Genomic DNA, 14,276 nt, shown 5'->3' with positions numbered 1-14,276 from the left:
TGTGGAGTAGAAATTCAGTTTCTCTCTGCTGTAGTTGCCTCCACTGTAGTCACGACTAGCAGTGCCTTATCACCATTTGATGTGAGCCCAAGCAGGTCCCACCTTCACAGTTCCTAATCTCTGGAGTGCATTATCAACATGGAGTGGAAAAGCAAAGCAGGAACAGCTCAAGGATATGGAAATAGGAGGAAGCAGCAGCAGAGATGTAAAAAACCAGGGCTGCAGAGGCAGTCAGAGGACGTAAGATGAAGTATAAGGCAGACATAGTTACAATAGTTACATAGTTTCCTCAGCTGCTCTTTTGGTGGTCTGTTTGAGGAAATGTAACAGGTGTTTTTTAAAAAATATAAAACAGAGTGGACAATAAGGGAAATAACTCTGAGCTGAGCTCACCTGATGCACATTTCACTGACTCTATGATTTTATGGTGTAGGAAAAAGCTTACCCATAGAGATTAACATTCTTATTTTACAGCCCTACTTCCAGGTAGGACTGAATATGTATTTTCATGTAGTATGAGAAACATATAACTGTTACTAAAGAATTCTCTTGATTATATTGGTATGTTTCCATATTTCTAAGACTCTTACCACCATAGCATCTATATAACAGAAAAAAACCTATCATGTAATGCACAGTTAATCACAATGTAGAGCAGTGTACAGAAACAACAGTGACCAAGAACAGAGGGCTGTACCTGCAGACTGATGACTGAAAGTTTAATTCTCCAAGAATTAATGTATGTGTTCTACATATTTCTAGAAAACAGAATTGTAAACAGTTTCAATATAGTAAGGTCAAGACAAATAGAAAAATAATAAAAAAGTTCAAGCTCCAGAGGCAGGAATTCATCATGATCTAATCTAACTCCCTCAAATTATGAGCAGGTTAAAAGCTATCTGCATTTGCTTTCCATGCATCTGCTATGAGGGTAATTACACAAATACAGCTCGGAGAAAATATACAGAAAATAAACTCACAACAACACCAGAGGCCACACCTCAATAGTAAGAATTATGATGCGTTGATTTTAAACTATACATCACTTTTTCATCAAAACTTCACCTCAAAAAGCATTGCTCATATCTCAATATATTTAGAATAAGTAACTTTAAAAGGAATAGTAACAGGAATCTGACAGCATGGGCCTTCCTCATTTACCATTGCCTTGCTTTATAATATTCACCTTCTTAATCCATGGACTAACAGAGTCATTCGATAGCATTCAGTATTCGTTAACTTTACTAGCCCAGAACATTTCAATAGCTTTTACTAAAGACATATCTTCCTGTAAAATTGCTTGGATTTCTTTGTAATGTAAATTCTCTTACTGTACACCTAACAGGGGGCACTAGTCTATCTCATTAGTTCAGACTATGAAATACCAGACAATATTTCTCTTAGATTCATATAATGTGTCACAGAATTGTAACTTCTACTAAAAGGATTAAAAAAAGATGCAATTCCAAGCTACATAGTTTATTATTTATAAGCATTATTATTTACAAGCATTACAAATAATGATGAGCAGTTCATACAGAATAATTTAGGGGAAATATATTGTTTTCAGTTAAATGTGATCACTAAATTCACAGAAGTACAATCCTTGGAAACAGCCTCCCAGTGTGAATAGTCACATTTACAAAGTAAGATGTAATATTGTTTACACCTTTTTCAATATTTAAACTTAAAATACGAGACCTTAAAAAATATGACAGTAACTGCTTTGCTTAAATATCTTCACAAATGAGCACAGAAGACAGACAGACATAGTATCAGATTTTATTCTAAACTAAAATTATGTGAGTATTTAGTCCTCTCTTCTTGTAACATTATTGTTTTAATGACTTAGTCTTGTATTATAAGTCTTAAGTTATGTTCTAGACTGCATAGAGACATTCTGCAGCTTTTGGTAAGGGTGTGCAAAATTGAGGCTCAGTGAACCCCAGTCTGCATGAGGCATCTAATGACATATTTCCTGAGGCTGTAAATGACTAGGCACAATGGTCCATGTGATCAACTCCAGCTCCATGTTCCCATTGCTATATGAAAAGAGGATGACCATGGTGATGTTGATTTAAAAAAAAAATAATGATAATAGAAATATTGCAATACAATGCCAAATATTTAGTAGTAATGCATACACACACAGCACACCCATTACAGAGTTTGCTTCTGTTGGACATATGATCTAAATAAAAACATTTGTCATGTGCTGGAGTTCATTATGATCTAATGTGACCCCAGCTAGGGCTAGTCACTTGGTTAGGAACTGTTTCTCTAACTACCACTTTGAAAGTGCAATTCCTGTAAGTAACTAAACTGTTAGATGGATTCTGACAGCTATAAATTTAATCATGTTCATAACTGCAATGAATATTTGCTGGCATATTCAGCATGTGGTCAATAGAAATTCATATCAAAGGTATGCATACTTATATATACACACCCATATTCTAAATTAACAAAGTATCTATGGACTATGCAGCAGAGTATTTTGCATTAGATTAAGATTAGACGACTGGCAAACACAGAAAAACAAAAAAATGTAAACATTTCAAAAATATTTTTAAAAATTTTTGGTTTTAATAATTCTTTAAATGAGTAAATTTATGCAGGAGGTGTGACACATTAGATTGTTGCATAGGGTAACTTTTAAATAATTTTAAGTTCGCTATATATTATTCACAAAGAAAAACAAAACAAATCCTTTTCCAATGGATTAACAAGTCATTGTTCTAGTTGTTATTATATCCATACCAGTGAAATACTTAACACAGACTCCACAGTGTTTTTATGGATGGGCACAGGAAAAGATTTAGAGAGTTGAAACAGAATTTAGGTATGATATAGGTACTAAATCCTAAGTCCAACTGTCCCTTCTCTTGCTTGCTAATGCTACCCTCCAATTCCCACTGGAATAGATACATATACCTTAGCATTGATAAATCTAAAGTAATGCACATAAAAAAAATCCTAGCAATACACTTAAAGTGATGACCAGTGAGCTCATCACTGATGAGCTACCACTCAGAAATAAAATAAAAATTTGTAATTATAATCAGTAAAGATCAGATCAGTGCTCAACAGCATTCAAAAAAAGTATTCAGAACAAAATTTAGGATAAAAAAATTTATTTCATTGTATAGATCCCTGGTATACTTGCATTCTGAATACATGCAGAGCTTTTTTGGATTTGCGAATTGATTACAGTAGAAATGGAAAAAGAGGACAAAAAAGAACACGAAGAATAAGAGTACACTAGAATTCTTCCAGTTTCAAAATTATACAGGTCTATCTCAGATATCTGTAAAATAATAAATGTGTAGAGAGTGTTGGAACCTGAAGGAACACTCCAGAAATGCTGAGCATATTCTTATATTCTTTGCTTGGTAATCACTGTAAGGAGACATCATACTCCATAGTCCAGACAGTAAAGCTATCCTTACGCTTTTAAGAAGGCTGAAGAATGATCCCATTCACCTGCCCCACTAATAATGCCTTGATAAGGATATAAATAAGCCACAGTGAACTTTCAGGACAATGTGCAGAGTATGACTCCCCCAGAAACAAACAAAAACCAAACAAACAATCCAGACAAACTGATTTTTAGTAATTATTTTTTCTCTGGAAAAAAAAGAAGTAAATGCCACAATGTTTACCACACTATGTAGTGCGGGTGTTCACTTGCCACATATCCAACCCATACTTCCCACAAACACAGAGAAGGGGCATACAAACAAATTATTTTACTGGCAATATACAGTTTTCAAAAATACCTAGATAATAACCAATGGAAACATCCCCTTTAGTTGTAACTGTGCTTGGTGTCACTTACAGAATCCAGCTCCAACTATACTGAGGAATGTAATCTGCATTATTAACTCTTTCAAAAGAATCCATCTACAATACACAAGATTCTTCTCCATGATAAACTTAATAACGATATGTAAAGTCTTCATCATGCTGTTTACAACCATTTTAAAGTATTTCGTAGTATTATGAGGCTTTTAAAGTACTAAGTCAGAAAGGTTATGCTGTCTTGAACTTCCTTTCCTTCCCTCCCCTCCCCTCCCCTTCTTCAGTTCTATTAGGATATCTTTAAAAAGAAATATTCAGTGGAGTATGTGTTAAATCTGAAGAATCAATGACAACATTGTTAAAAACAAGGTAATACTATGTATTATCTTCTCCTCTTCAACACCCACAGTTTGAAAATCATTTCCAAAGCTGTTCTTACTTCAGGTGCTTGATTTTTTAACAGTTTAAAATCTCTCCAAACTTTGAGCTTTGCCCAAGGAACTTTCTTTTAAACAGCCACACCATTTCTTGCATATCCCTAAAACATTTAAATGGCTGTAGAAGACTCTGCTTTAAAGTGTTTGAGACATTTAAGTTACATAAAAAAAGTACACATACAGGTTCAATGCACCTCTGTACACTGTCTACATGTCCCTCAAACATAGAATTGAATGAAAATCAATTTTGATATTAACATGCAATAATGATCTACACATGTGATTCATACTGATTTGTTATTATGAAGCATAGCTATCAACATACATGTTGATATGAAAACACAAGGCTCAGCAACAAGATCTCATATTGGGATATGTGCATCAAGTTCCCTGGAGAGAAACAGCATTTTATTCCTTCATGAGTTAATAATTTGCTCTCAGTTTAAAAGAGATGGCACCTGCTCTGCCAAATACATATTTGCATTTCCAAAGAATGAGAGCAGTAAACAAGACGAGGGGAGGAGTAATGAAACTTTTCCAGAATAAATTAAAGAACTCTACATGGGGAAGGGATGAAGCATTTGAATCTGAATGAAAACTGCAGAACATGACAAGAAATATGTATAAGAATTGGAAAACCTTTCCTGCTTGTGATGCTCTCCAGTGAAAACCAGCCAAGAATGTAAATAATGCAAGACAAACTGGAGCTTGACCGAACAGCAAATCCAAGGAGTTGTAACTTGTCAGGATACATAGATTTTGATCTGATTTTAGTACAAATAAACAAAGCAAGAATGTCTCAGTTCTACAATTGCTGTCATTAAAAGTCCATGTTCCACAGTAGTTTATTTTGGATTTTGAAAATAAAGCTTTTATTTCATTTTACTTTAAGATGGTAGATGAATTATGGATGAATTACAGAAGCTTTCAAGGTTTCTAGATGATGAAAGCATTACTCCACCCCCATAGGAGTTGTTATCCTTTTAGTTAGGGTCCTGGACTAATCATGCAGAACTCGCTGTCTCAATACATCATCATACTAGGATACTAGGGTCATCTCTTCCTTCAGCTGGACAGCATTTTGAGTCACTAACGTAAGATCCAAAATGAAAAAGCTTCATGGAGTGACCAGAGTTATCAGGCATATGCCCTGAACTTAGATAAGGTCAGAGGGAGTATGGCCTAAACCCTGAAGGAGCACTCTCAGAAGTATAAGATCTTTTATATAGCCCATATATCCTTGTTAGTTTCCTTTACAGCTACCTGCTTGTTAAACCACACTCAAATATGACTGAATATGTTCTTTTAGCTGGAAAAGTGTATTTGTAAGATTCTACAAATTCTTCTGTCACTGACAGATGACCTACCCTGACCTCATCACCTCATCAGAACTAAATAAGAACACACAAAATTCTTAAAAGAGACTTGAACAACTTCTTGTTCACTGAATAGGCAACTAGATACAAGTACTGGATCTTCATCAACACTCTTTTTCTCAACACCAACAGAGATATATAAAAATTACCACCCTGGTGTACTGTGCAATACAGGGTAGAAAATTATATTGAACCCTCATATAAGCCAGTTTTGTAATTTATGGGTGAATATTTATAGGAAACAGTCTGTGACAGAACATAAGGCTTTTCTACGAGTAACCGTTTTGAATTTACAAAAGCAAAACATTTCATAAATGAACATGATATTTTCCAATGCGAGGAAAACAAAATAACCACTGGGAATTTTAAATTTAAAGAGGAAGTAAAAGAATATTCTTATCAGAGTACTATACTACTTTTAACATCATCTCATATTCAAATCTGGGAGTTTCCCCAGGATTACCCCAGTCATTCTACTTTCATGAAATAAGTTGTGTCAACAGCACTAAGCCTAACAAAGAGCAATGCAAATTTTTATATCTCTGTTATATAAGACATCATATTGTTTAGAAGGTTTGAATTCTTTGACATAGAAGTTGTCGGGCTGTTTGAACACAAATTCTTCATTTGTGCTTTTAAAGTAAAAACAGGCAAAATGACCCACTGTACTTCCTGAGCAGAAGTAGCTGCAGCACTACACAACTCTAATTTACAACAGCTTATGAAGATAAACCTTATCAGAGATGTAGTAGTTTTTCAATGCGTATGACATGTAGAACAAAGTAAACCTAAATGCCTAAGTTATGTTTCATAGTTTCAAAGTAAATCCAGAATTTTTAGAAAAGCCTGTAATTTTATTTTTCATTAAAAAGCACTGCTGGAATATTTTATATCGATAACGAATTAAGACAGACTTTTTGATAAAAACATACCATAGTCATGTTTTTGGGACATGAAGAAAAACAGAAATGCTCCAGACTACTTGTTTATTTAGATACGTTTAAAAATAGGTCCTTTGATACTTAACTTCTGGTATGTGGCCCATTCTAATGAACCACTGTTTTAAGGCTATTTTACTTTGTGTTTATAATCAGTAATGCATGGAGAAGATTTGATACATTCTTAGGAGTTCAATTGTTCCTTACCTTCCTAGCTGAGGAAATATCCAAGGGTATAATTTATCTCACACAAAGATGGATGTCTTAAAATTAGATTTTAAACCGTGAACGACTCACACCAGCCAGGCACCCTTTATAATGAATTGAGAGACCTGGAAACATCCAGAATGTGCTTCAACTGACTTATAAAGGATGCTCATCTTAAAATTAAAATTTCCCCCAGCAGGTGCTTTTGACTTTCCATTAGTAATAGTAGGAGAGACAGAAGGTAACCAGATGGTATTTAGATATTTAAAAAAAGACAGAATAGACCCATTAATGCGTATTTTTAACATTTTTAAAACTTTATTTCTAAATGATGACCAAATTATCAAAATTGAAAGAAATAGACAAAGTAAAGATACTGAGGAAAATATTCTAGGGGTGTACGAAAGCAGCATTCTGGTTACAGAAGGGAGATTAATTGAAGTTTTACATTTCTAAACCTAAAACATTTTAACAGAATTCACTACCTTGGTTTCTTTTAAATTTTGAATTTTAGAAAAAGTTTTCCTTGAAGACTAATCTTGAAAAAGAAAAAAAAGCTAAGCATTAGATTTCCTTTTGCATGCTTAATTCATTCCTGCCTCTAATCACATATTTTTCAGTTTTCATCTACTCCAGTAACATTTATAGCCAAAAAATTGATATCTCTTTTTTTTTGTTTGTTTATTCTCTTTTTTCTTTCTTCCCTTCTTAAAACCTATTTCTGGGATAGTATTGCTTCCCATTCACTTGATTAATTCATAAATTCATGCAGGAAACAGGAGAAAATCCACAATTAAAGAGGCAAAAACAGCAGCAGACCCTTGAGTCTTGGGACACAGGGGTTCATATTCTTATTTCTAGGCCATAATCTCTGTAGTCTAGATTTACAAGAAAACACTACTTTTCCTTTCAGAAGAGAAGACAGGAAAACTTGCTGATTTCACACCATCTGGGATTCTCTCCTAGGCTGATACATCTGCCTTACTATTTGCCATTCCTCTATTTCACTGAAATTTGGCTTAACCGTTTTCTAAGACCACAAACATACAAATATGTGACTGCACAGAAATGCCACGTATACTTCAAGAGCATTCAGGATTGATTTCAGGTAATTTCCAAACTCGAACCAGTGTATAAATCAGAAGCGTCCACCTGGGGACAAATTTAGATCAAAGAGAATAAATTTGACTCGTTGCTTTTACTTTACACAAGATGCTTTAAAAGACAAAGGAGAAAACAATGACATTTCTATTAACTGAGTTTTCTCTATTCCCTGACTAAACCACCAACACATTGGAATGCTTCATAATATCTACAAGGCAACCCAAAAGGCAAGCGAAACACCACGTCACGCAGAAGGCTCACAGATTTGGATGCACCAACATAAACTTTTGTGAAAATTTTCATCACATCTCTATTGAGATTGGTACTACTGCAAGGACTAGAGACTGAGCTTCTTATTACAACTACTGAGCACTAGACATCTCATTGAATGTCTAATGAAAAAAGTAACAATTCCAAACCAAGTAATCAAAATGTGGCTGAAAATCAAACTAACGATGATTAAATAATTCATGGCATTTGTATTAACTAAATATTTCTCCCAGCATAAAAAAAGTCCTAAAATCCTTAACAGAGAACAAGGAAGTATCTAGAGGTCATTTTAGTCATGATTTACTATGGTAAACAACAAACATCTAAAAACATAAAGCTAAAGTCTAATTGGTAACACTGAACTGACAAACATGTCTACAACTTTGCTTGTCTTTGTTTTATTTACTTTTCAAAAAATCATTTAGGGCAAAACAATTGTGTCAAACAAAAGTATACAACAAAGAGTTGTATACTTACATTCCAAACTTGTATTGAGGGGTAGGACAAGAAATAATTAAACAGCCTCCAAATACTTACATTTGTTAAGCTTTTAAACTTGTGGCAAACTAACTATATCCCTTCAGGGCTAAACTGCTGCAAACATTATTCAGAGAAGCCTTTTATTTTCTTCAGAAATAATTAAAAAAGAAAATGTGTTCTACATTGCATAAAGCTGTTTTACAGGGTGTTTGGGGACAGTTACTCATCTCAATTCCAACTAAATAAATGAATAGTTACTTCTCAACTTCCAAAATTAGCCTAAATACTTTACCTGCATCTGATCATTTCTATCCAAGTAAGAGCATTATTAGTGTACTGAAAACTAGGTCAAGTTGACAAAATCAAGATACTAGTTTCAAAGCCCTAATTTTAAACTTTTTTTCACTCTTTTAGGCAAGGCATTAAAAATAACTACGAACATCAAACTCTTCTCAGTGAAACCCAGCATGTCTCTTCTTCAGCTTTCCAGTACTGTCAATTTGCTAGTTTAGCTATAAAAGTAGTCCCCAAAGAGAAAATTATTAATAAAGTACTGTTATGAAAAACTAAAATTACAGACAAGCCTTAAGCCTTCTATTACTGTTACTAATTATTTCGTAAGTGCCACAGTAAACAATAAACTGACTGAAGAAACTCACAACTGAAGGCCAAGAGACCCTTTATGTGGAATTCTTGTCACAAAAAAGATTGATTTTAACCTTTTATACCAGCTTCTATTGATTAAACTGGTTGTGAAATGCTGTAGTTCCTTCAGAATAACACTTGGAACCTATTCTGCACAAGTGTAAAAAAAATTGGGAATTACATCCAGAGCAAGCAAGGTGTAGTCCATATTCTTGATATCTTTTTCACTTTAGACAGTAATGCAAAGCTCAGTTGGGAATTGCTGAAGCAGGTTGCAAACCTTACTGGATAGCAACAAGCTGTAGGGAGCTTTCAGGAGGCCAGCATCCTTTTCTTCCACAGCACTGCACTCTATTGACGTCTCCCAGATTTGACTGGGAGAACTTTATCATAACTTCAAAATAAACGAGTGCCTTCTCCTTTCCACAGGTAAAAGTCTGGCTGAAATTCTCTTGATTTTCACATCAAACCGCAAAAGAAGACCAATTGTTTCTGTAACCCACTCCCTTCTAATCATCATCACTCTTCCATAATTCCAGATACAGATGGAAATGTTTCATCATCTACTTTTCACAAGGATCCACAACTCTCATCAGGACACAGGATGAGAAGTTACTCTGTGTATATAGATATCATGTAAAGTGCCCTTTGCAACAAAGTTAACTTTAACCAAGGAAACATCAGAAATAATCAAAGCCTTAAAAAGACTTGTTAAAATTGTATGCAGAAGGCTTACCTTATCAATGATGTAATAAAGGTCATAACAATTCAAAGAGAATGATACATCGTATATTATCTATATTCAAGGAGCATCTGTATGATGCTCTTAGTCACACAGTTTAGATTTAGGTAGTCCTGTGAGGAGCAGGGATTTGGACTCAATGATCTTTATGGGTCACTTAAAACTTGATATATTCCATGATTCTATTCTATATACTGTTAGTTTTTATTACACTAAATATAAAGCATGACTTCAAGCTATTATCTTTCATTCTGTATGTGCCATTCACAAGAACTCAGTGCTGCTGACATGCACACACCAAACAAAAGAAGCCCAGTCCAGCTTTCCAGCCAGCTGACTGAAGGCTTCCAGCATGAACCTATTACTACCTTTACTCCCAAATGTACTATTTACACTCTGCTTTATCAAAATGCTGCTCTAACAGGTTTCCTACAACTCTCTCATCATTCTCTTCATTCCTGTTCCAGTGATCTCATTCCACAGGGAAGAGGTACCCAGACCCATGCTATAGTGACACCTGAATGACAGTTGCAGAGCAGTAACAGTGCAGAACCTCCTTGTAAGGAAAAGACTGATATTTAGTGCTCTTCAAAACAATTAACTTTATTATTTTCATACTGTATGAACTCTTAAAAAATATCTGTTCATTCACGCATTGCTACTGAATACTGTTCAAGACACCTATAGGTGTTTAGGAAAGACTATTTCACCTGGTATGTAAAAATTCATATATACCTCTTCCTAAAAAAAACATAAGAAAGGGTTTTTTTTTCCTAAACCTGCCTAAGAACAGCAAGTTCTGATGTTTGCAGGCCCCTAAATTAAATTAACACAATTGGACCCAAATATTTCAAATCCACAGAGTAAAACACATCACTCCACCAACATTTCACACTGTTGAATAATTGTTCCAAGCCTTCCCTGCCATGATAAGCAACAAAGTCCTTCTACCTCGACAAATGAACAAGAGATAAGAGAAGCCCCTGGAGGAAGGTGCTGCTTTGTGATGCCCCATGTTTCTTGATGCTTGTTCTCCATCTGTACTAGATAGACATTTCAGGCTCTGAGCAATACTGAATTACCACTTTGGGGAGAAACAAGGGACTTATTTCCTGTCATTTTATCCATAAAGCATAGCACAAGTCCAGTCATTTGGGAATGCGTATTAGGTTCTTGGTATGGATTTTTTTCGGGATGCATAATGACTTTCTAAATATGTGCACCATACCATTCAAGTGCAAAGAACTATTACCTTGCTACATTAGGTCATTTAACCTAAATGGGAGTATAAACTGTTGAGTAGTTTTTATAAAAACTTAAAAAGACTACTTCTCCTGCTACAATTATTGGGTTTCCCCATCCTGTTGCATTGCCTTTTTTATTTTATGATAGGATTTTATAAGTTTTCCATTTTTTTCTAAGCTTACATCAACCAGATAAAACTGCTTTTGAAAATTAACAAAGTTCTACCTAAATTTCTAGAAAAAGTCAAACATTGAAGAACTGAAGACCCTACAATCTTCTTTAGATTGTTTATCTATAGAAAAATAATACTTATGATATAGTAATCTGATGAGAAAACCTTTAATCCACCTCCAAAACAGGACACACAAAATGAAAAATGTAATTACATTCACTTTTGACAAATAAAACTGTTCTTAAAAAAGAATCAGAACAACACTGGGCCACAAAACAAACAAAAACAAACAAAAAACCCCAAAACAAAAGAAACCCAAAACACAAGAATGAGCTTGTAACATCAACACGTAAAGTTTAAGAAGACCAGCCTTTAAAGCCTAAGTTTGCAGCTGCATCTTTTGTTTCCTGCCCTGGATGTGTTCGCATCTACACTGGATGTCTCAGCACTTCACCGTTTTGAACCCGGGCATCAGGACATTGACTGGGGTTGAGCAAAGTGATATAGGTCGAAGAGGCAAATTGGCAGTAACTGGAAATCAAAGCGACGCATCGTGCCAAATTCAACACAGCACGGCTAGCTACAACTTTCAGCTTAGCCCCTCCACTACGCCCAGACACACATTCGTGCATCACGCCCCCCCCAGTTCCGCGGCTCCCACCACTTCGGCCGCCCAGCGACTCGCGAACTTACTGCAGTGCGATGCGGGCGGAGGGAACGCTCGGCCCTGGGATGCGAGAGAGCCCGGCGCCCTGGGCAGCCGCGGGACCGGCCATCCAGCCGGGCCGCCGCCAGCGACGGCGGCGACACCGCCGCCAGCCCCCCCCCGCCCCGCCCCGCCGCCGGCTGCCGCAGCCCAGCGCGCCCGGCCCGGCCCCGCGGGGTCACCGCCGCCCTCCGCCCCGCTTCTCGCCGCCCTCCGCGGCACAGCGCGGATCCGGCAGCCGCCCTCCTCTCGGGAACGGGCAGGCGCCTCCGGGCGGCGCGGCTTTAAGCGGCGGTGCGCCAGCACATCTCCCACCCCCTTCCCGGCCGGGCGGCAGGGGGGAGGGGAGAAGCCACACGCACACACACACACACACACACACACTCACTCTCACTCACACACACAGAGACACCCCCTCCGCAGCCCCTCCCGCCCCCCGCGCAGCTGCGGTACCTGTTGTCCAGAGCCCGCATCCCCCGGGCGCCGCCCGCCGACTCCGCGCCCGCTCCGCGCTGGGGCGGCGGTGCGGCAAGACCCGCTCACCGCTCCACAAAGCTCCGCTAGCCCTCCTCTATCTGCTCCCCGGCGCGGAGAGGCGCTAAGCCCGCGCAACACTTACCCAAAGTTTACAGGGTCTCCCCGCCGGTGGCGACCGCCCAGGGCTGCCTGTCGCTCTCCCTCCCGCCCGCCGCGAGGTAGCGGGGCTGTGACAGCGGGCGCACCCGCGCAGCCGCGGGGGCACGGAGGGGCCGAGCACGGCCCGCCCCGCGCACCTGCACGGCGGCCCCGCGCCTACCTGCGCGGCCGAGCGCTGCTGCGGGGGCGCCGGGAGGAGGCGGCGGCTGCGGAGCGGCTCCCACGCAGGTGCGCGGGCACTGCGCCGCTGGAGTCCGCGGCTCGAGGAGCCGGGAGAGGCTGCGCCCTCCCTTCCACGGCACCGTCCGGTCCTCGGCAGCCGCTGTCCCCCGGCAAGGCCGGCCCAGTGCCCGGCTCGGCGCCCAGGAGCCGCTTCAGCAGCTGCCCGCCGTGCCCGGCTCGCCAGCCTCCATCCGGCCGAGGGACCTTCGCGAACCTCGCTCCGCGGAATGCTGCCCTGGGCTCCCGCTTTCCTTCAGCACCTGTTTTGGATAGCAACAACCCAGCCAGGGCCTGTAAGAATTTGCAGATTTACTCGGAAAAGAAAAAATGAGAGACCAGAGTAGCAGTGGCATGGAAATTAATGTCATTGTGCCAGTGCCTGCCATTTAGCAAGACACAGAACTAGGGAGCTGATCAAACTTTCACTGACAGGTTCCCAGTGTGTGTAATTAGAGATTTCTATGCACTACCAACTTCCATCTTCACCAACTCTTGAGTGGTCAGATAAGCCTCAGAACTTCAGCTGGGAACATGATTTTTTGTTTAATTATAATGATATTAATGTCTATTTATAGTCACTTTATTAATTGTATGGCACTAAATGGCTTTAGCTTTGAAAGGTGTTTTAGGCAATGTAGATGAGATTTAGCATACTGCTAATAATTTTATATAATAAATCTGTAGAAGTTTGAAAATAAAAAACATTTACCATTTTTTGTTTCTTTTGTACTTGTATCCATTCTTCCTTTCTAAAATGTGCATTTAAAGGGTTTCATTTTCATAAGACACAAGTGCTAGAAATTCTTGGAATCCTCTTTATTTTAGGAACCATGCAAAACTGTGCCAGCCTGATTTTGTTTATAAAGAGGTTTCTTAAAGGAGCATTCCTTAATTCACCTAGTGCACTGAACATGGTTTCCTCAGTGTAAGTGGTACCTGCTCTCTATAAATTAGAGATAAGTTTATATCTTATTAATATAAATTCTCTGCAACATCATAAAAAACATTTAAGTGTTTTGAATTAGCACATTTCCAAAACTCACTGACACTCCAACTTTTTGTTTAACAAGAGTTTGAAAATTTGGATGAGCTTCCAGTGTACAAGTAAAATGCAATTTTATGTTATATAATGCAATAAATACATATTTATACCATATCCTCAGTGATACAGAGGCATTCATAACTAAAATTTCATTTTGATACAGTTTTGATTGTCTTTAATAAACTCATAATGTATTTTTAAAAATCCATTCTATTCTCTTCATATTCACACAAAACCAAAAGAAACAACAACT

General features: G+C 38.1%; 1 protein-coding gene across 7 annotated transcripts in view; it reads right to left on the bottom strand.

Moving 5' to 3' along the window:
• The window catches only part of DGKB (diacylglycerol kinase beta), a 381,223-nt gene that overhangs the window by 322,381 nt on the left and 44,566 nt on the right, over window positions 1-14,276 (bottom strand). For 5 of the 7 annotated variants that reach the window (XM_039549084.1, XM_039549088.1, XM_039549087.1 and 2 more), the window contains exon 1: window positions 12,111-12,233. The exons of 1 other annotated variant lie outside the window; for it this stretch is intronic. The gene's annotated coding sequence lies outside the window, so the exon portion shown is untranslated. Of the gene's footprint in view, window positions 1-12,110; window positions 12,234-12,742; window positions 12,839-14,276 lie in introns of those variants that run through there. One more of the 7 variants, XM_039549085.1, reaches the window with a different exon arrangement.

Source organism: Corvus cornix, chromosome 2 (genome assembly GCF_000738735.6).
Source record: "Corvus cornix cornix isolate S_Up_H32 chromosome 2, ASM73873v5, whole genome shotgun sequence".
NCBI classification, from domain to species: Eukaryota; Metazoa; Chordata; class Aves; order Passeriformes; family Corvidae; genus Corvus; species Corvus cornix.
This window is presented reverse-complemented; position numbering and strand designations above follow the sequence as displayed.